The 23,283-nt window shown below is 41.9% G+C and overlaps 1 protein-coding gene across 2 annotated transcripts in view; it reads left to right on the top strand.

The window, feature by feature from the left end:
• LOC128695631 (guanine nucleotide exchange factor DBS) overlaps positions 1-23,283 on the top strand; it is a 773,026-nt gene that overhangs the window by 38,764 nt on the left and 710,979 nt on the right. The gene's annotated exons all lie outside the window — the stretch shown is intronic.

Genomic DNA, 23,283 nt, shown 5'->3' with positions numbered 1-23,283 from the left:
AAATAACACTAGGCTGAGTAATTGAATAACACTAGGCTGAATAACTAAATAACACTAGGCTGAATAACTAAATAACACTAGGCTGAATAACTAAATAACACTAGGCTGAATAACTAAATAACACTAGGCTGAATAACTAAATAACACTAGGCTGAATAACTAAATAACACTAGGCTGAATAACTAAATAACACTAGGCTGAATAACTAAATAACACTAGGCTGAATAACTAAATAACACTAGGCTGAATAACTAAATAACACTAGGCTGAATAACTAAATAACACTAGGCTGAATAACTAAATAACACTAGGCTGAATAACTAAATAACACTAGGCTGAATAACTAAATAACACTAGGCTGAATAACTAAATAACACTAGGCTAAATAATTGAATAACACTAGGCTGAATAACTAAATAACACTAGGCTGAATAACTAAATAACACTAGGCTGAATAACTAAATAACACTAGGCTGAATAACTAAATAACACTAGGCTGAATAACTAAATAACACTAGGCTGAATAACTAAATAAAACTAGGCTGAATAACTAAATAACACTAGGCTGAATAACTAAATAACACTAGGCTGAATAACTAAATAACACTAGGCTGAATAACACTAGGATGAATAACTAAATAACACTAGGCTGAATAACTAAATAACACTAGGCTGAATAACTGAATAACACTAGGCTGAATAACTAAATAACACTAGGCTGAATAACTAAATAACACTAGGCTGAATCAATAACACTGGGCTGAATAACACTAGGCTGAATAACTAAATAACACTAGGCTGAATAACTGAATAACACTAGGCTGAATAACTAAATAACACTAGGTTGAATAACTAAATAACACTAGGCTGAATAACTAAATAACACTAGGCTGAATCAATAACACTAGGCTGAATAACTAAATAACACTAGGCTGAATAACACTAGGCTGAATAACTAAATAACACTAGGCTGAATCAATAACACTAGGCTGAATAACACTAGGCCGAATAACTAAATAACACTAGGCTGAATAACTGAATAACACTAGGCTGAATAACTAAAAAAAACTAGGCTGAATAACTGAATAACACTAAGCTGAATTACTGAATAACACTACCCTGAATAGCTGAATAACACTGAGCTGAATAGCTGAATAACACTAGGCTGAATAACTAAATGACACTAGGCTGAATAAATAACACTAGGTTGAATAATTGGATAACACTAGACTGTATAACCGAATAACACTAGGCCGAATAACTAAATAAAACTAGGCTGGATAACTGAAAAACACTAGGCTGAATGACTGAATAACATTAGGTTGTATAACCGAATAACACTAGGCCGAATAACTAAATAAAACTAGGCTGGATAACTGAAAAACACTAGGCTAAATAACTAAATAAAGCTAGGCTGAATAACTGAAAAACACTAGGCTGAATAAATGAATAACACTAGGCTGAATAAATGAATAGCACTAGGCTGAATAACTGAAAAACACCAGGCTGTATAATTGAGCAACACTAGGCTGAATAACTAAATAAAACTTGGCTGAATAACTGAATAACACTAGGCTGTATAACTAAATAACACTTGGCTGAATAGCTGAATAAAACTAGGCTGAATAGCTGAATAACACTAGGCTAAATAACTAAATAACACTAGGCTGAATAACTAAGTAACACTAGGCTGAATAATTGAATAACACTAGGCCGCATAACCGAATAACACTAGGCCTAAAAACTAAATAAAGCTAGGCTGAATAACTGAATAACACTAGGCTGAATAACTGAATAACACTAGGCTGAATAAATGAATAACACTAGGCTGAATAAATGAATAACACTAGGCTGAATAACCAAATAATACTAGGCTGAATAATTGGATAACACTAGGCTGTATAACCGGATAACACTAGGCTCAATAATTAAATAAAGTTAGGCTGAATAACTGAATAACACTAGGCTGAATAACTAAATAACACTAGGCTGAATAATTGGATAACACTAGGCTGTATAACCGAATAACATTAGGCCGAATAACTAAATAATGCTAGGCTGAATAACTGAATAACACTAGACTGAGTAAATGAATAACACTAAGAATATATGATTACCTAGGTTAGATTAGGTTAGGTTAGGTTAGGTTAGGTTAGGTTAGGTTAGGTTAGGTTAGGTTAGGTTAGGTTAGGTTAGGCTAAGTTAGGTTAGGTTAGGTTAGGTTAGGTTAGGTTAGGTTAGGTTAGGTTAGGTTAGGTTAGGTTAGGCTAAGTTAGGTTATGTTATGTAAGGTTAGGTTAGGTTAGGTTAGATTAGGTTAGGCTAAGTTAGGTTAGGTTAGGTTAGGTTAGGTTAGGTTAGGTTAGGTTAGGTTAGGTTAGATTAGGTTAAGTTAGGTTAGGTTAGGTTAGGTTAGGTTAGGTTAGGTTAGGTTAGGTTAGGTTAGGTTAGGCTAAGTTAGGTTATGTTATGTAAGGTTAGGTTAGGTTAGGTTAGATTAGGTTAGGCTAAGTTAGGTTAGGTTAGGTTAGGTTAGGTTAGGTTAGGTTAGGTTAGGTTAGGTTAGGTTAGATTAGGTTAAGTTAGGTTAGGTTAGGTTAGGTTTGGTTAGGTTAGGTTAGGTTAGGTTAGGTTAGGTTAGGTTAGGTTAGGTTAGGTTAGGTTAGGCTAAGTTAGGTTAGGTTAGGTTAGGTTAGGTTAGGTTTGGTTAGGTTAGATTAGGTTAAGTTAGGTTAGGTTTGGTTAGGTTAGGTTAGGTTAGGCTAGGTTAGGTTGGGTTAGGTTAGGTTAGATTAGGTTAGGTTAGATTAGGTTAGGTTAGGTTAGGTTAGGTTAGGTTAGGCTAAGTTAGGTTAGGTTAGGTTAGGTTAGGTTAGGTTAGGTTAGGTTAGATTAGGTTAAGTTAGGTTAGGTTATTTTAGGTTAGGTTAGGTTAAGTTAGGTTAGGTTAGGTTAGGTTAGGTTAGGTTAGGTTAGGTTAGGTTAGATTAGGTTAGGTTAGGTTAGGTTAGGTTAGGTTAGGTTAGGTTAGGTTAGGTTAGGCTAAGTTAGGTTAGGTTAGGTTAGGTTAGGTTAGGTTAGGTTAGGTTAGGTTAGGTTAGGTTAGGTTAGGTTAGATTAGGTTAAGTTAGGTTAGGTTATTTTAGGTTTGGTTAGGTTAAGTTAGGTTAGGTTAGGTTAGGTTAGGTTAGGTTAGGTTAGGTTAGGTAATATTGGTCAGAAAACAGGACAAGTGTTTCCTGAGGAGGATCTTTGATCACATGATGACGCGTCACTGGAGGTTTTGGCCATCTGACCTAGGCCTTCCGTTGGCTTACCTCTCCATCTTCCTCCCCTTTAAAAGTTAGTTATATAATTATCCTCTGTTTTTGTTTCTGTAGTGCACTGATAACGGCACTGTTGGGCGAAACGTCTATATAATGAAGATTCCCGTACGTTACACGTGAACTTCAACTGATACGATGACTTGATTGAGAAGAATATTTGAAAGCAAGAATATATAACACCGAGGAGTGTATATCTCTCGGTGTAAATACACTGAGAAGTTTATGTCTCTCAATGTGTATACTCCAAGAAGTGTATACACCGAGAAGTGTATATCTCTCAGTGTATGCACACCGAGAAGTGTATATCTCTCAGTGTATGCACACCGAGAAGTGTATATCTCTCAGTGTATGCACACCGAGAAGTGTATATCTCTCAGTGTATGCACACCGAGAAGTATATATCCCTCATTGTATACACACCGAGAAGTGTATATCTCTCAGTGTATGCACACCGAGAAGTGTATATCTCTCAGTGTATGCACACCGAGAAGTATATATCCCTCATTGTATACACACCGAGAAGTGTATATCTCTCAGTGTATGCACACCGAGAAGTGTATATCTCTCAGTGTATGCACACCGAGAAGTATATATCCCTCATTGTATACACACCGAGAAGTGTATATCTCTCAGTGTATGCACACCGAGAAGTGTATATCTCTCAGTGTATGCACACCGAGAAGTATATATCCCTCATTGTATTCACACCGAGAAGTGTATATATCTCAGTTTATATACAGTGAGATCTCACTTACAACCTCTTTAGAGGTTGTAAGTGAGCAGTTTACAAGCAGCCTTAATAACCCTCGTGTAGTCGATAGGCTTTAAACCCACATTAACCAAAAAAAACTATTTGTAAGACAAAAAAAAATGGCATCAGGGAATAAATAATGGAACTGAAATACACGAAAGCTTTCGTGTGTTTAAACTCACATCTTCAGATGAACTATGACGATATATGTACGAAATTATAAATGGATATAAAATGCCTTTTCTTATTTTCATTGTTGGGGAGCCTTTAGTGATGTAAAAAAATGATTAATGTGTCTTTGATATTTTTGGGGGAGACTGGTGGCGTTATTTCATGGAAATTTGGGTTGACTTTAGTCTATATCTTTTTAAGTGAAGGAGTCTGGATATTCAAGTTTTCTGATCTGATGGCATGATACATGTGCCACAGTTAGGTAACTTTATTCCGAAACGTTTCGCCTGCACAGTAGGATTCTTCAGCGGAGTACAGAGAAGGCAGCAGAAGCAGTAGAGATGTGAAGACGATGTAATCAGTCCATCAACCTTGAAGATGTATTTTAATTATTAAACCCGTAGGATTATACAGCGCCTATGGGGGTGATGTGGAAGGTATTCAGGTTTAAATCAGGGAACTGGAGCACAGATCCAATTCCCAAGATCAAGAGCCCCACACCAGCGTCAAGGAACCTTCCTTAAGGGGACGTAGTTTTGAGGTGGTCAGTCTCTCAGCCTGGAGAAGAGTATTTTCCGAGCTGCTGGTGAAGGGTGGAAGTAACGTGGCAGTGGGGAGTGTGCTGCTTCATAACACTGGTGGAAGTAACGTGGCAGTGGGGAGTGAGCTGCTTCATAACACTGGTGGAAGTAACGTGGCAGTGGGGAGTGTGCTGCTTCATAACACTGGTGGAAGTAACGTGGCAGTGGGGAGTGTGCTGCTTCATAACACTGGTGGAAGTAACGTGGCAGTGGGGAGTGTGCTGCTTCATAACACTGGTGGAAGTAACGTGGCAGTGGGGAGTGTGCTGCTTCATAACACTGGTGGAAGTAACGTGGCAGTGGGGAGTGAGCTGCTTCATAACACTGCTCAGGGAAGCTACAATATTCTAAAAAGTGAGGATGGGGCACACGGGCCCAGACACTGTGAAATTAACGTGAAGGGAAAGTTGACAATATAAGTCACTGTGCAGCTGTAAACGGTAAAATAAAAAATACTAAGAATTTTGAACCCTGTCAGGAAAATTTTGAGTTGGGAAATGATGAAAACACAATGAATAACAGAGATGAACCTCTCATCTTCCACCTTTCTCTACATCCAGCCTTCTTTTTGATTATAATAATAATCTACATCCAGCCACTGGCTGTCGAAATGTGTCCAGAATAAAGATACCCAGATATTACACAAGTGTTTAATTTATCATCAGTGATGACTGGAGATAAGGCAGAGAAGAAAAGAAATTCTTAGGGATTATTGTAGCGTCCCGTATCTCGATTGCTAGCGCATTCAGCTCACACACTGGTTCGATCCCCGGTAAATGTGTAAACATTAGGACGTGTTTGCTTAAAATACCTGCTGTCCCTGTTCACCTAGCAGTACAATAGGTACCTGAGAGTTAGTCGACTAGTATGTGTCTCATCTTGGGGACAAAACTGACCTAGTTTGCCCGAAATGTTTTGCATAACAAGGGACTTTCTATATAGTTTGTCTTTGATGTCAGCTAGGCCTGTATACCTTGTACATCTACGTGTAGAAATAAAGTTTATTATTATTATTATTATTATTATTATTATTATTATTATTATTATTAATATTATTATTATTATATTATCGTAGCGCTACATAAGATTAATTACATATGCGGGCGATATAGATATAACAGCAATAGCCAAGACGTAATTTAATTTGAGGAATAGAGATATGCGTCCCCAGTGCCACATACAAGGATTTAACTTGTTCCTTCTAGAAGAAACAAGACTGAAGGAGGGGGGAGAGGAGGAGCAGTGCCATATGTCAGAGAAAACCTAAACCGCTGCATCCGAAATGATTTAAAGACTCCAGGAACCGACACTGACTCTGTGTGGTGGTAATTTTCTGAAGGAAATGAAAATCTAATCTTAGGCGTTTAGTATCGACCCTCGAAGACAGAAAGCATCCTAGAGACACTACTGCGGGACGGAACTGCTAGCGGTGCAAGATAGGGTAATGGAGAAGATATGGTTTAAAATATCGACACGATGGATAGCCACGAAGGCAGTAGAAGGCGATCCTTTGTTGACAACGTTTCGCCCCCACGGTGGGCTTTATTTGGGTATTGATAAAGCCGCAGTGTTTGAGCGAAATATTGCCTGCAAAGAATCGCATTATACTGTCTTTATGCCAGTCTTAAAGAATATGCAAAAATTTTAGTTAAAATAATTGGAATTCATTTTCTGGAGCTTTAGACACAGATAACTTCCTCGAGGTGATCCAGAATTGTTGTTTTTACTAAGAGAATTTGCATCACCAACGAGAGGAAGTAACCTGCTTGATTTGGCTCTGAGAAACAAGGATACCCTTGAGGAACTAGACACATGTACACCATCTGGGTATCTTTATTTGTAGACTTCTCGCATCCAGTGGCTTCATCAATACAAATTCAAGGATATAATGGAAAAAACTGGAACTATATACAAAAGACGAGGGCAGGACGTAGTCAAGACTACTGTGTTTATCAACAGCTCGTGTTTTGTATACGGTTCAACAGTCTTCGCATTATGTCCTTGAATTTGTATTGATAAAGCCACTGGATGCGAGAAGTCTACAAATAAAGATACCCAGATGGTGTACATGTGTCTAGTTCCTCAAGGGTATCCTTGTTTCTCAGAGCCAAATCAAGCAGGTTACTTCCTCTCGTTCAGAGAGGAACTCGTCGGTTCAGAGAACCGACGAGTTGATAAATTAGACACATGTACAACACTTGGGTATATTTATTGAGGAAACGTTTCGCAACACAATGGCTTCATCCGTCCAATATAAAGGTCCCAACTGTTTCGTCCTGCCGATTACCAAGGACTCAGAGAACACCTGTCTAGCGTTGTCGGAAATAACGATGTAAAGAGCCGATATGACTTATTTCTAAATAATATGCAAGCTGCACAGAGAACAAATTTCCCCCCCTGGAGAAATTACATCAAACATAACTGATTGGAAATTGATAAGGATGTTATTGAAACATTTTTTGGGGAGGGTTGGAGGTATAAAAAGCAAGGAATTTATAGGCGCATTAAAAGCGAGGATCACCAATGGAACCAATATACTTTTATTATGAGGAAGGTAGAGAAAGAAACATGGCGAGCAAAACGGGGCTATGAAATTCAAGTTGTAATGGAATCAAATACCAATCCAGAAGAAGTTTCCCTCACGTATGAAGATTAGAGAAAACTTTTATCCACTATAAACTAACTCTGGACAGCTTTAAACTAACTCTGGACAGCTTTAAACTAACTCTGGACAGCTTACTGATAATGAGAAAGAAATACGCTCGATTTTTTTTACTCAACAATTATTTCCTGTTAGTTTATACAAAAGAAGACACGAAATTAACCCCGGTAATAAAATATTATGGTGTAATAATAAGGATAATGCAAGAAGAACAAATAACAGTACATAATATCACAAGTCAACAGAGACATTGTTATTGAATGAGGAAAGTTGCTTAAGCAAGACTTCTTAAAGATTGCAAGATATACACGAAGAGGAAAGCTCCCTTTGTAAAAAAAAAACAATAATGACTATTAGACTGTAAATAAATTATGATGTGCACGGTATCAGTTCCCATGACGCTGTGAACACCGAGACAATAAGAGAATTTACGTCCGGCCTGACTGTAATATATACGGGAAGAGGGAGTGTAAGTGGCAGTGATGGTGATGCTAGCAGTGTCGGTGTACCACCACCACCACCATCACCACCACCACCACTACTACCACCATAACCACCACTAATAACACCACGAACAGCAATAAGTTATGAACGGCAGAACATACAATACTCTGGCAGTCTGATAATCTCTTACACTCTCGGCTCTTTATTAATCCCAGTATTGTTCACCCAATATCAACCAGCCAATTCGCCTGTTATCACCTTGTGTTGACTCCCAGCTCCCCTCCCCTTCCCCTCTTCCTTTCCCCTGCAGTGCCAATTGAGCCCGGGGCAAAACAGTGCCAACTGCGCCCGGGGGCAAAATAGTGCCAACTGCACCCGGGGGCAAAATAGTGCCAAGTCACAGAGGCATGCAAGGTCAAACTTCTGTTTTAAAGGTGATGATTTAGAGTGATTCTTGCAGCCTTGGCAGCGTGTATGAGTGGCTGGGTGCTGTGGAGGTGCTGTAGTTCTGTGATGGTACTGTAGTGGTGCTGTAGAAATGTTGGGGGAGTAGAAGGGTAGATGGGAGTTGGGGGATAGTGTTCAGAGAGAGGGGGTGTGAGTTTTCACTACTACTACGACTGCTACTACTATAAGTACAACAACTACTACTACTACAACTACTACTACAACCATTAACACTATTATTATTACAGCAGCGGCCGTCTTACACCAAGTTAGTTAACTCACAAAAGGAAACATATTTGCCATCATTCACGCAATAGCTTTCTTGCCAGAAGTGCGTAGATATAACAGTTTAAATGACTCTGAATTTCAGTATCTCCAGCCTTCCTTCAGACTGCAGGCAGTGTATTTCCCACCTCCAGGACTCTAGTATCTCCACCCCTGCTTCAGAGTGAAGGCAGTGTACTTCCCACCTCCAGGACTCTAGTATCTCCACCCCTGCTTCAGAGTGCAGGCAGTGTACTTCCCACCTCCAGGACTCTAGCATCTCCACCCCTGCTTCAGAGTGCAGGCAGTGTACTTCCCACCTCCAGGACTCTAGCATCTCCACCCCTGCTTCAGAGTGCAGGCAGCGTGCTTCCCACCTCCAGGACTCTAGTATATCGACCCCTGCTTCAGAGTGCAGGCAGCGTGCTTCCCACCTCCAGAACTCTAGTATCTCCACCCTTGCTTCAGAGTGCAGGCAGCGTGCTTTCCACCTCTAGGACTCTAGTATCTCCACCCCTGCTTCAGAGTGCAGGCAGTGTACTTCCCACCTCCAGGATTCTAGCATCTCTACTCCTGTTTCAGAGTGCAGGCAGTGTACTTCCCACCTCCAGGATTCTAGCATCTCCACCCCTGCTTCAGAGTGCAGGCAGTGTACTTTCCACCTCCAGGATTCTAGAATCTCTACTCCTGTTTCAGAGTGCAGGCAGTGTACTTCCCACCTCCAGGATTCTAGCATCTCCACCCCTGCTTCAGAGTGCAGGCAGTGTACTTCCCACCTCCAGGACTCTAGCATCTCCATCCCTGCTTCAGAGTGCAGGCAGTGTACTTCCCACCTCCAGGACTCTAACATCTCCACCCCTGCTTTAGAGTGCAGGCAGTGTACTTCCCACCTCCAGGACTCTAGCATCTCCATCCCTGCTTCAGAGTGCAGGCAGTGTACTTCCCACCTCCAGGACTCTAACATCTCCACCCCTGCTTTAGAGTGCAGGCAGTGTATTTCCCACCTCCAGGACTCTAGCATCTCCATCCCTGCTTCAGAGTGCAGGCAGTGTACTTCCCACCTCCAGGACTCTAACATCTCCACCCCTACTTTAGAGTGCAGGCAGTGTACTTCCCACCTCCAGGACTCTAGCATCTCCATCCCTGCTTCAGAGTGCAGGCAGTGTACTTCCCACCTCCAGGACTCTAACATCTCCACCCCTGCTTTAGAGTGCAGGCAGTGTATTTCCCACCTCCAGGACTCTAGCATCTCCATCCCTGCTTCAGAGTGCAGGCAGTGTACTTCCCACCTCCAGGACTCTAGCATCTCCATCCCTGCTTCAGAGTGCAGGCAGTGTACTTCCCACCTCCAGGACTCTAACATCTCCACCCCTGCTTTAGAGTGCAGGCAGTGTACTTCCCACCTCCAGGACTCTAGCATCTCCATCCCTGCTTCAGAGTGCAGGCAGTGTACTTCCCACCTCCAGGACTCTAACATCTCCACCCCTGCTTTAGAGTGCAGGCAGTGTATTTCCCACCTCCAGGACTCTAGCATCTCCACCCCTGCTTCAGAGTGCAGGCAGTGTACTTCCCACCTCCAGGACTCTAGCATCTCCACCCCTGCTTCAGAGTGCAGGCAGCGTGCTTCCCACCTCCAGGACTCTAACATCTCCACCCCTGATTTAGAGTGCAGGCAGTGTATTTCCCACCTCCAGGACTCTAGCATCTCCACCCCTGCTTCAGAGTGCAGGCAGTGTATTTCCCACCTCCAGGACTCTAGCATCTCCATCCCTGCTTCAGAGTGCAGGCAGTGTACTTCCCACCTCCAGGACTCTAGCATCTCCATCCCTGCTTCAGAGTGCAGGCAGCGTGCTTCCCACCTCCAGGACTCTAACATCTCCACCCCTGCTTTAGAGTGCAGGCAGTGTATTTCCCACCTCCAGGACTCTAGCATCTCCATCCCTGCTTCAGAGTGCAGGCAGTGTACTTCCCACCTCCAGGACTCTAGCATCTCCATCCCTGCTTCAGAGTGCAGGCAGTGTACTTCCCACCTCCAGGACTCTAACATCTCCACCCCTGCTTTAGAGTGCAGGCAGTGTACTTCCCACCTCCAGGACTCTAGCATCTCCATCCCTGCTTCAGAGTGCAGGCAGTGTACTTCCCACCTCCAGGACTCTAACATCTCCACCCCTGCTTTAGAGTGCAGGCAGTGTACTTCCCACCTCCAGGACTCTAGCATCTCCATCCCTGCTTCAGAGTGCAGGCAGTGTACTTCCCACCTCCAGGACTCTAACATCTCCACCCCTGCTTTAGAGTGCAGGCAGTGTATTTCCCACCTCCAGGACTCTAACATCTCCACCCCTGCTTTAGAGTGCAGGCAGTGTATTTCCCACCTCCAGGACTCTAGCATCTCCATCCCTGCTTCAGAGTGCAGGCAGTGTACTTCCCACCTCCAGGACTCTAGCATCTCCATCCCTGCTTCAGAGTGCAGGCAGCGTGCTTCCCACCTCCAGGACTCTAACATCTCCACCCCTGCTTTAGAGTGCAGGCAGTGTATTTCCCACCTCCAGGACTCTAGCATCTCCATCCCTGCTTCAGAGTGCAGGCAGTATACTTCCCACCTCCAGGACTCTAGCATCTCCACCCCTGCTTCAGAGTGCAGGCAGTGTATTTCCCACCTCCAGGACTCTAGCATCTCCACCCCTGCTTCAGAGTGCAGGCAGCGTGCTTCCCACCTCCAGAACTCTAGTATCTCGACCCTTGCTTCAGAGTGCAGGCAGCGTGCTTCCCACCTCTAGGACTCTAGTATCTCGACCCTTGCTTCAGAGTGCAGGCAGCGTGCTTCCCACCTCTAGGACTCTAGTATATCGACCCCTGCTTCAGAGTGCAGGCAGCGTGCTTCCCACCTCTAGGACTCTAGTATCTCCACCCCTGCTTCAGAGTGCAGGCAGTGTACTTTCCACCTCCAGGATTCTAGAATCTCTACTCCTGTTTCAGAGTGCAGGCAGTGTACTTCCCACCTCCAGGACTCTAGCATCTCCACCCCTGCTTCAGAGTGCAGGCAGTGTACTTCCCACTTCCAGGACTCTAGCATCTCCATCCCTGCTTCAGAGTGCAGGCAGTGTACTTCCCACCTCCAGGATTCTAGCATCTCCACCCCTGCTTCAGAGTGCAGGCAGTGTACTTTCCACCTCCAGGATTCTAGAATCTCTACTCCTGTTTCAGAGTGCAGGCAGTGTACTTCCCACCTCCAGGATTCTAGCATCTCCACCCCTGCTTCAGAGTGCAGGCAGTGTACTTCCCACCTCCAGGACTCTAGCATCTCCACCCCTGCTTCAGAGTGCAGGCAGTGTACTTCCCACTTCCAGGACTCTAGCATCTCCATCCCTGCTTCAGAGTGCAGGCAGTGTACTTCCCACCTCCAGGACTCTAACATCTCCACCCCTGCTTCAGAGTGCAGGCAGTGTATTTCCCACCTCCAGGACTCTAGCATCTCCACCCCTGCTTCAGAGTGCAGGTAGTGTATTTCCCACCTCCAGAACTCTAGCATCTCCACCCCTGCTTCAGAGTGCAGGCAGTGTACTTCCCACCTCCAGAACTCTAGCATCTCCACCCCTGCTTCAGAGTGCAGGCAGTGTACTTCCCACCTCCAGGATTCTAGCATCTCTACTCCTGTTTCAGAGTGCAGGCAGTGCACTTCCCACCTCCAGGACTCTAGCATCTCCACCCCTGCTTCAGAGTGCAGGCAGTGTATTTCCCACCTCCAGAACTCTAGCATCTCCACCCCTGCTTCAGAGTGCAGGCAGTGTACTTCCCACCTCCAGGACTCTAGCATCTCTACTCCTGTTTCGGAGTGCAGGCAGTGTACTTCCCACCTCCGGGACTCTAGCATCTCCACCCCTGCTTCAGAGTGCAGGCAGTGTACTTCCCACCTCCAGACTCTAGCATCTCCACCCCAGCTGCAGAATGCAGGCAGTGTACTTCCCACCTCCAGGACTCTAGCATCTCCACCCCTGCTTCAGAGTGCAGGCAGTGTACTTCCCACCTCCAGACTCCAGCATCTCCACCCCAGCTGCAGAGTGCAGGCAGTGTACTTCCCACCTCCAGGACTCTAGCATCTCCACCCCTGCTTCAGAGTGCAAGCAGTGTACTTCCCACCTCCAGGACTCTAGCATCTCGATCCCTGCTTCTGAGTGCAGGCAGTGTATTTCCCACCTCCAGGACTCTAGCATTTCAGAGTGCAGACAGTGTACTTCCCACCTACAGGACTCTAGCATCTCCACCCCTGCTTCAGAGTGCAGGCAGTGTACTTCCCACCTCCAGGACTCTAGCATCTCCACCCCTGCTTCAGAGTGCAGACAGTGTACTTTCCTCCTCCAGGACTCTAGCATCTCCACCCTTGCTTCAAAGTGCAGGCACTGTGCTTCCCACCTCCAGGTTCAAGACCTGTTAACTTGCTTTCCAAATCCTTTCTTAAGTGCTACCATGCTCACACTCCAACAGCACGTTCAATCCTTATAAACCACTTGTATAAAACGTTCAGCTGGGTGCTGAAGCCCCTACTGCTTAAAGGCTCCTTCACGTCCTCGCTCCATTCGTTCCTGGGAATGACCCCTACCCCTATTAGGTGCAGGGGTCATCCCCAGTAAGGGTCCTACTGACTTTGCTAGGGGCTGCCTAGCAAAGCCAGTAGGACCTACCTAGCAAGGGCCAGCAGGACCTGCCTAGCAAGGGCCAGTAGGCACATGACAATGCTCCCTCTGTTCTTCTCTCACTGCATAACTTACAAAAGTATTACTTTCTATTATAAGTGAGAAATAACATAGATATTTCTCTTTTCATGTCTGTCTGTTGAATGTGCAGGTAAGTACGAACCTATTTATATTATTGTGTGAGTATCACCATGTCCTTAAAAACGTACGACGCAAGATGACCCATAATACAGAAAATACAAAGAGAGGAATACTTGACAACAGTATATGTTACAGGAATATCAACGAGTTGTTGATTATGATGTATAATAGATCTGGTAGATTAAATAGAATTAATAGATTCTACTTGGTGTTAACAGTATGATTTAGAAGTAAAGTTAATGTGACAGTGTTGTTACACTTGATGTGTGACAGTGTTGTTACACTTGATGTGTGACAGTGTTGTTACACTTGATGTGTGACAGTGTTGTTACACTGGATGTTTGACAGTGTTGTTACACTTGATGTGTGACAGTGTTGTTACACTTGATGTGTGACAGTGTTGTTACACTGGATGTTTGACAGTGTTGTTACACTTGATGTGTGATAGTGTTGTTACACTTGATGTGTGACAGTGTTGTTACACTGGATGTGTGACAGTGTTGTTACACTGGATGTTTGACAGTGTTGTTACACTTGATGTGTGACAGTGTTGTTACACTGGATGTTTGACAGTGTTGTTACACTTGATGTGTGACAGTGTTGTTACACTGGATGTGTGACAGTGTTGTTACACTTGATGTGTGACAGTGTTGTTACACTGGATGTGTGATAGTGTTGTTACACTTGATGTTTGACAGTGTTGTTACACTTGATGTGTGACAGTGTTGTTACACTTGATGTGTGATAGTGTTGTTACACTGGATGTGTGACAGTGTTGTTACACTTGATGTGTGATAGTGTTGTTACACTGGATGTGTGACAGTGTTGTTACACTTGATGTGTGACAGTGTTGTTACACTGGATGTTTGACAGTGTTGTTACACTTGATGTGTGATAGTGTTGTTACACTGGATGTGTGACAGTGTTGTTACACTTGATGTGTGACAGTGTTGTTACACTGGATGTTTGACAGTGTTGTTACACTTGATGTGTGATAGTGTTGTTACACTGGATGTGTGACAGTGTTGTTACACTTGATGTGTGACAGTGTTGTTACACTGGATGTTTGACAGTGTTGTTACACTTGATGTGTGACAGTGTTGTTACACTGGATGTTTGACAGTGTTGTTACACTTGATGTGTGATAGTGTTGTTACACTGGATGTGTGACAGTGTTGTTACACTTGATGTGTGACAGTGTTGTTACACTGGATGTTTGACAGTGTTGTTACACTTGATGTGTGACAGTGTTGTTACACTGGATGTTTGACAGTGTTGTTACACTTGATGTGTGATAGTGTTGTTACACTGGATGTGTGACAGTGTTGTTACACTTGATGTGTGACAGTGTTGTTACACTGGATGTTTGACAGTGCTGTTACATTTAATGTTTGACAGTGTTGTTACACTTGATGTGTGACAGTGTTGTTACACTTGATGTTTGACAGTGTTGTTACACTTGATGTGTGATAGTGTTGTTACACTGGATGTGTGACAGTGTTGTTACACTGGATGTTTGACAGTGTTGTTACACTGGATGTTTGACAGTGTTGTTACACTTGATGTTTGACAGTGTTGTTACACTTGATGTGTGACAGTGTTGTTACACTTGATGTGTGACAGTGTTGTTACACTGGATGTTTGACAGTGTTGTTACACTTGATGTTTGACAGTGTTGTTACACTTGATGTGTGACAGTGTTGTTACACTGGATGTTTGACAGTGTTGTTACACTTGATGTTTGACAGTGTTGTTACACTTGATGTGTGACAGTGTTGTTACACTGGATATGTGACAGTGTATTACACTGGATATGTGACAGTGTTGTTACATTGGATGTGTGACATTGTTACACTGGATGTGTGACAGTGTTGTTACACTGGATATGTGACAGTGTATTACACTGGATATGTGAGTGTTGTTACACTGGATGTGTGACAGTGTTGCTACACTGGATATGTGACAGTGTATTACACTGGATATGTGACAGTGTTGTTACACTGGATGTGTGACAGTGTTGTTACACTGGATGTGTGATAGTGTTGTTACACTTGATGTGTGACAGTGTATTACACTGGATGTATGAGTGTTGTTACACTGGATGTGTGACAGTGTTGTTACACTTGATATGTGACAGTGTATTACACTGGATGTATGAGTGTTGTTACACTTGATGTGTGACTGTGTTGTTACACTTGATATGTGACAGTGTATTACACTGGATGTGTGACAGTGTTGTTACACTGGATATGTGACAGTGTTGTTACACTGGATGTGTGACAGTGTTGTTACACTTGATGTGTGACAGTGTATTACACTGGATGTATGAGTGTTGTTACACTTGATGTGTGACAGTGTTGTTACACTAGTTGTGTCACAGTGTTGTTACACTTGATGTGTGACAGTGTTGTTACACTTGATGTGTGACAGTGTTGTTACACTTGATGTGTGACAGTGTTGTTACACTAGTTGTGTCACAGTGTTGTTACACTTGATGTGTGACAGTGTATTACACTGGATGTGTGACAGTGTTGCTACACTGGATATGTGACAGTGTTGTTACACTTGATGTGTGACAGTGTATTACACTGGATGTGTGACAGTGTTGTTACACTTGATGTGTGACAGTGTTGTTACACTTGATGTGTGACAGTGTTGTTACACTTGATGTGTGACAGTGTTGTTACACTAGTTGTGTCACAGTGTTGTTACACTTGATGTGTGACAGTGTTGCTACACTGGATATGTGACAGTGTTGTTACACTTGATGTGTGACAGTGTATTACACTGGATGTATGAGTGTTGTTACACTTGATGTGTGACAGTGTTGTTACACTTGATGTGTGACAGTGTTGTTACACTGGATATGTGACAGTGTTGTTACACTTGATGTGTGACAGTGTTGTTACACTTGATGTGTGACAGTGTTGTTACACTTGATGTGTGACAGTGTTGTTACACTGGATGTGTGACAGTGTTGTTACACTGGATGTGTGATAGTGTATTACACTTGATGTTCAACACTCTGAAATGTTTGCTTAAACAAAGCTAAACTTGTTTACTTCGGCAATATTATTACTGGTTTCTTAATGGTTTTGAAACCTAGCGACTGCACGAGGCTCATTAAGGCTGAACGGAACCTCTTCAACACCAGTTAAGAATACTTGTATCCCTGATGCAGGGATTAGAGTTAACTCTCTGTGTATACACACTGAGAGCCATACACTTCTCGGTGTATATGTTCTGCTGTTATATATATATATATATATATATATATATATATATATATATATATATATATATATATATATATATATATATATATATAATGTGTGTGTGTATGTATATATATATATATACATATATATATATATATATATATATATATATATATATATATATATATATATATATATATATATATATACATATATATATATATATATATATATATATATATATATATATATATATATATATATATATATATATGTCGTGCCGAATAGGCAGAACTTGCGATCTTGGCTTAAATAGCAACGCTCATCTTGCCATATAGGACAAGTGAAAATTTGTGTATGCAATAATTTCGCCAAAATCATTCTGAACCTAACGAAAAAAATATATTTCACTGTGTTTGTTTAGTATTAAATTACTGTAAACAAATCTAAAATATATTTAGTTGGGTTAGGCTAAAATAAATTGCTCTTGTTATAATAAGGTTAGGTAAGTTTTCTAAGTTCCTTTTGGTGCAAAATTAAAAATTTTCACATCAACATTAATGAAAAAAATATATCTTTAAACGTATAAGAGAAAATTTTAGAAAGGACCTAATTTTAAATGAGTTCTTGCTAATTGACCAGTTTTACATATTCGACACGACATATATATATATATATATATAGGCAGAACTTGCGATCTTGGCTTAAATAGCAACGTTCATCTTGCCATATAGGACAAGCGAAAATTTGTGTATGCAATAATTTCGCCAAAATCATTCTGAACCTAACGAAAAAAATATATTTCACTGTGTTTGTTTAGTATTAAATTACTGTAAACAAATCTAAAATATATTTAGTTGGATTAGGTAAGTTTTCTAAGATTCTTTGGGTGCAAAATTAAAATTTTTTACATTAACATTAATAAAAAAATATATCTTTAAACGTTTAAGAGAAATTTTTAGAAAGGACTTAATTTTAAATGAGTTCTTGCTAATTGACCAGTTTTACATATTCGGCACGACATACATATATATATATATATATATATATATATATATATATATATATATATATATATATATATATATATATATATATATACATATATATATATGTATACATACACACATATATATATACATACACATATATATGGCACCAGTAGACTGCATGTAGGGGTGATTTTACAGTAACATTCTCCATCGACCCACAAAGCAGCACAGAAAACGAAGCTCCCGTTTTCTGTGTTCGTTTCAACCTTGATAGAAAACGTGAATCTTCAGATAGACCTAGGGAGGAACCTGTGCTTAGGATCGACACCATGCCTAACCCTTCTAGGGTAGGGTAGGTGCCTGAGTCCGAGCTTTTAGCTCATAAGATTGTCATTCCCATTTGCTCCTTTGGGGCGGGGATGGCAGACCAGAGAGGCCTAGCTTGTGGCTAGGCCTGGGGACAGTTGTTCCCAAAGATGAGGAGGTACTTGTGCCTCCTCCCATGGGAGACTTAGGTCTCAGACACTCCCTAAAGAGGGAGCCAAGGCCGGGCCACCACTTGGAAAAGGCCCGGGCCGGGAGAATACCGGCAAATCTTTAATAATAATAATAATAACCTGTGCTTAGGCCGGTGCCTTGTTGCTAGGGAAAAGGAAGGAAGAAAGGAAGGAAGGAAGGAAGGAAGGAAAGGCTCTCGATGTTTTCACCAGGAAATCCTCCCCACCACGGAAGAATCAATGGACCCCAGGGGTGCACCTTCAGAAGCTCTTGTATGGTATTAAGGTCAGGTCAAGTGACCCAATTCCCCAGCCGTGAATTTGTTAATTCTACTCAGGTTTCAACTCTATCTTGAGGAGCATCCAAGTGATGGACCAAATTATTAATTTGCATTAGCTTTCATTCAGTCTTCAAGATTCGCATTTTTTTCTGAAAAAAAAATTCAACTGCTTCATTATACCTCTTTAGTATTTAGTAAATAATAATTAATATCTTGGAACAAACATGTCCGTGTGGCTGATGCACCGCTAAATTATTAAATGTAATAGACGAGAACAGGAGAGTTTTGGGTGGCTTCTGTACCCATATGAAGAAAGACCAACTGCTGATGCTGAATCGTTTTGAAGGTTGAGTTTAATAGTTTCTTAGAGACCGTTCTTGATCATGTAAACAATGATTCCTGTGTCAGATTAGATCAGGCTTCGTCAGACTATCTCCGTCTTCGAGAGATTGCATTAGACTGCGTCACACTGGGTCAGACTGTCTCATTCGTTGACAAATTACGTTAGACTACGTCGGACTACGTCAGATTACCTCATTGTACGAGAAATTGCGTTAGACTACGTCAGACTGCGTCACACTGCTTCATTCTACTTCAGATTCCGTTTGACTACGTCAGACCTCCTAATACTGTATCAGCTTGCCTCATTCTACGATAGATTACGTTAGACTACGTTAGACTGCGTCAGACTACGTCAGTCTGCGTCGGCACCAATATCAAAGACTCGTACAAAACAGGTTTGAACTAGACGAACCTATCGTTTTATCTGACCTTTATCAGACACTTAAAAAAAAAATTCTTCCCGCCTGGCAGCGCGGTGGGTGCCGGAACAGCGTTCAGATCAACACGACAGAGAGAACTGTCTTTCCGTCCGTGTATCTCACTCTCTAGATATTTGAGAGAAACTGTAATAAGAAAAATACCGAGGTGAATTAAATTTGCTAACCGGAATATACAGATAAATGGCCGTGCACTTCTGACAAGACAGTTGTTGAAAGAATAATGGTAAATGTTTTTCCTTTTTTTTCGGGCCATCCCTCTCTCCAAGGAAGACGGTAGGCGTGTTAAACGCACACACGCACATACACACCAGTAAAGAGGCGGGGAGCATGAGCTATAAATCGACAGCTGCAACCAAAATTAGGTGAGTATAATTAGGTGAGTACACACATACATACACACACTTCTGCTGTTTTCAATAAAAATACGGCCAAAACACATTGAAAATGACACTGAAATTATTAGATAAATAATTCTGACGTATATATATATATATATATATATATATATATATCAATAACAACACTGCACTAGCCAAGGACTCGAACCCATGCTGCTTTGGCCTGCCTCATGGTGGGCGAAGACGCATGACGCCCTAATCCACTGGACCATGCTATCCTTAAGAGTAGGGCATCCAGCGGAACTGGATGTTGTACTCGCTACCCAAGGACACACGATGGTGTGGATGACTCTAGGCTAATTTCATTCTAGTCCACCAACCAGGGACTAGAATGAAATTAGCCTGGAGCCATCCACACCACCGTGTGTCCTTGGGTAGCGAGTACAACATCCAGTTCCGCTGGATGCCCTACTCTTAAGGATCGCATGGTCCAGTGGATTAGGGCGTCATGCGTCTTCGCCCACCATGAGGCAGGCCAAAGCAGCATGGGTTCGAGTCCTTGGCTAGTGCAGTGTTGTTATTGATCAATACCACTCGTTCGTGGTCACAATAATATTTCTATCTATCTGTATATATGTATATATGTATATATATATATATATATATATATATATATATATATATATATAATATATATATATATATATATATATATATATATCTATATATATATATATATATATATATATATATTCTTTCTTTCAACACACCTGCCGTATCCCACCGAGGCGGGGTGGCCCAAAAGGAAAAACGAAAGTTTCCCCTTTTACATTTAGTAACATATACAGGAGAAGGGGTTACTAGCCCCTTGCTCCCGGCATTTTAGTCGCCTCTTACAACACGCATGGCTTACGGAGGAAGAATTCTGTTCCACTTCCCCATGGAGGTAAGAGGAAATAAACAAGAACAAGAACTAGGAAGAAAACAGAAGAAAACCCAAACGGGTGTATATATATATATATATATATATATATATATATATATATATATATATATATATATATATATATATATATATATATATATATATATATGCTTGTACATGTATGTGTAGTGTGAGCTAAGTGTAAGTAGAAGTAGCAAGACATACCTGAAATCTTGCATGTTTATGAGACAGAAAAAAAGGACACCAGCAATCCTACCATCATGTAAAACAATTACAGGCTTTTGTTTTACACTCACTTGGTAGGACGGTAGTACCTTCCTGGGCGGTTGCTGACTACCAACCTACTACTATATATATATATATATATATATATATATATATATATATATATATATATATATAAATATATATATATATATATATATATATATATATATATATATATATATATATATATATATATATATATATATATATATATATATATATATATATATATATATATATATATATTACGATAACCAATTCAGTGAAAATAATAAAGAGAATAATTTGGTATGATAATTTATGATACAGCATTAAGTAATTTAAGAGCCGTCGTGAAAAAGGCATGAGTTATATACACCGTGATGTGTATTACTCTTGGTATATATACACTGAGAGTATACTCTGATCCCTCTTATAGGGAGTTAAGTAGTCTTAACTGGTGGTGAACGGGATACTGGTAGTTTTAATGACTCTCATGTAGTCGATAGACTTTAAACCCACCCCGCCCCTCCCAGTAACTAACTCTTTATACTTTACTAACAAGGAGAATGAAATGTTTCGGAATAAAGTTGTCTAACTGTTGCATATGTGTCTTACCTAACAACGAGAATGAAATGTTTCGGAATAAAGTTGTCTAACTGTTGCATATGTGTCTTACCTAACAACGAGAATGAAATGTGCTCGGTTTTTAACCATCCAACCAACCAACCAACTAACCATCCAACCAACCAACCAACCAACCATCCAACCAACCAACCAACCAACCAACCAACCAACTAACCATCCAACCAACCAACCAACTAACCATCCAACCAACCAACCAACCATCCATCCAACCAACCAACCAACCAACCAACCAACCAACCAACTAACCAACCAACCAACCATCCAACCAACCATCCAACCAACCAACCAACCAACCAACCAACCAACTAACCATCCAACCAACCAACCAACCAACCAACCATCCAACCAACCAACCAACCATCCAACCAACCAACCAACCAACCAACCAACCAACCAACTAACCAACCAACCAACCATCCAACCAACCAACCAACTAACCAACCAACCAACCCTCCAACCAACCAACCAACTAACCAACCAACCAACCAACCAACCAACCAACCATCCAACCAACCAACCAACCAACCAACCAACCATCCAACCAACCATCCAACCAACCAACCAACTAACCAACCAACCAACCCTCCAACCATCCAACCAACCAACCAACCAACCAACCAACCAACCAACCAACCATCCAACCAACCAACCAACTAACCAACCAACCAACCAACCAACCAACCATCCAACCAACCAACCAACTAACCAACCAACCAACCAACCAACCAACCATCCAACCAACCAACCAACTAACCAACCAACCAACCAACCAACCAACCAACCATCCAACCAACCAACCAACTAACCAACCAACCAACCAACCAACCAACCAACCCTCCAACCAACCAACCAACCAACCAACCAACCAACCAACCATCCAACCAACCAACCAACTAACCAACCAACCAACCAACCAACCAACCAACCATCCAACCAACCAACCAACTAACCAGCCACCCAACCAACCAACCAACCAGCCAACCAACCAACCAACCAACCAACCAACCAACCAACCAACCAACCATCCAACCAACCAACCAACTAACCAACCAACCAACCAACCAACCAACCATCCAACCAACCATCCAACCAACCAACCAACCAACCAACCAACCAACCAACCAACCAACCAACCATCCAACCAACCAACCAACCAACCAACCAACCAACCAACCATCCAACCAACCAACCAACCAACCATCCAACCAACCATCCATCCAACCAACCAACCAACCAACCAACCAACCAACCAACCAACCATCCAACCAACCAACCATCCAACCAACCAACCAACCAACCATCCAACCAACCAACCAACCAACCATCCAACCAACCAACCAACCATCCAACCAACCAACCAACCAACCAACCAACCAACCAACCATCCAACCAACCAACCAACCAACCATCCAACCAACCATCCAACCAACCAACCAACCAACCAACCAACCAACCAACCAACCAACCAACCAACCATCCAACCAACCAACCAACCAACCAACCAACCAACCAACCAACCAACCAACCAACCAACCAACCAACCAACCAACCAACCAACCAACCAACCAACCAACCAACCAACCAACCAACCAACCAACCAACCAACCGACCAACCAACCAACCAACCAACCAACCAACCAACCAACCAACCAACCAACCAACCAACCAACCAACCAACCAACCAACCAACCAACCAACCAACCAACCAACCAACCAACCAACCAACCAACCAACCATCCAACCAACCAACCAACCAACCATCCAACCAACCAACCAACCAACCAACCATCCAACCAACCAACCAACCAACCAACCAACCATCCAACCAACCATCCAACCAACCATCCAACCAACCAA

The sequence above is a fragment of the Cherax quadricarinatus genome, chromosome 42, assembly GCF_038502225.1.
Source record: "Cherax quadricarinatus isolate ZL_2023a chromosome 42, ASM3850222v1, whole genome shotgun sequence".
NCBI classification, from domain to species: domain Eukaryota; kingdom Metazoa; phylum Arthropoda; class Malacostraca; order Decapoda; family Parastacidae; genus Cherax; species Cherax quadricarinatus.
Note: the sequence above shows the minus strand (reverse complement) of the source record. Positions and strands in the feature narration are given on the sequence as shown.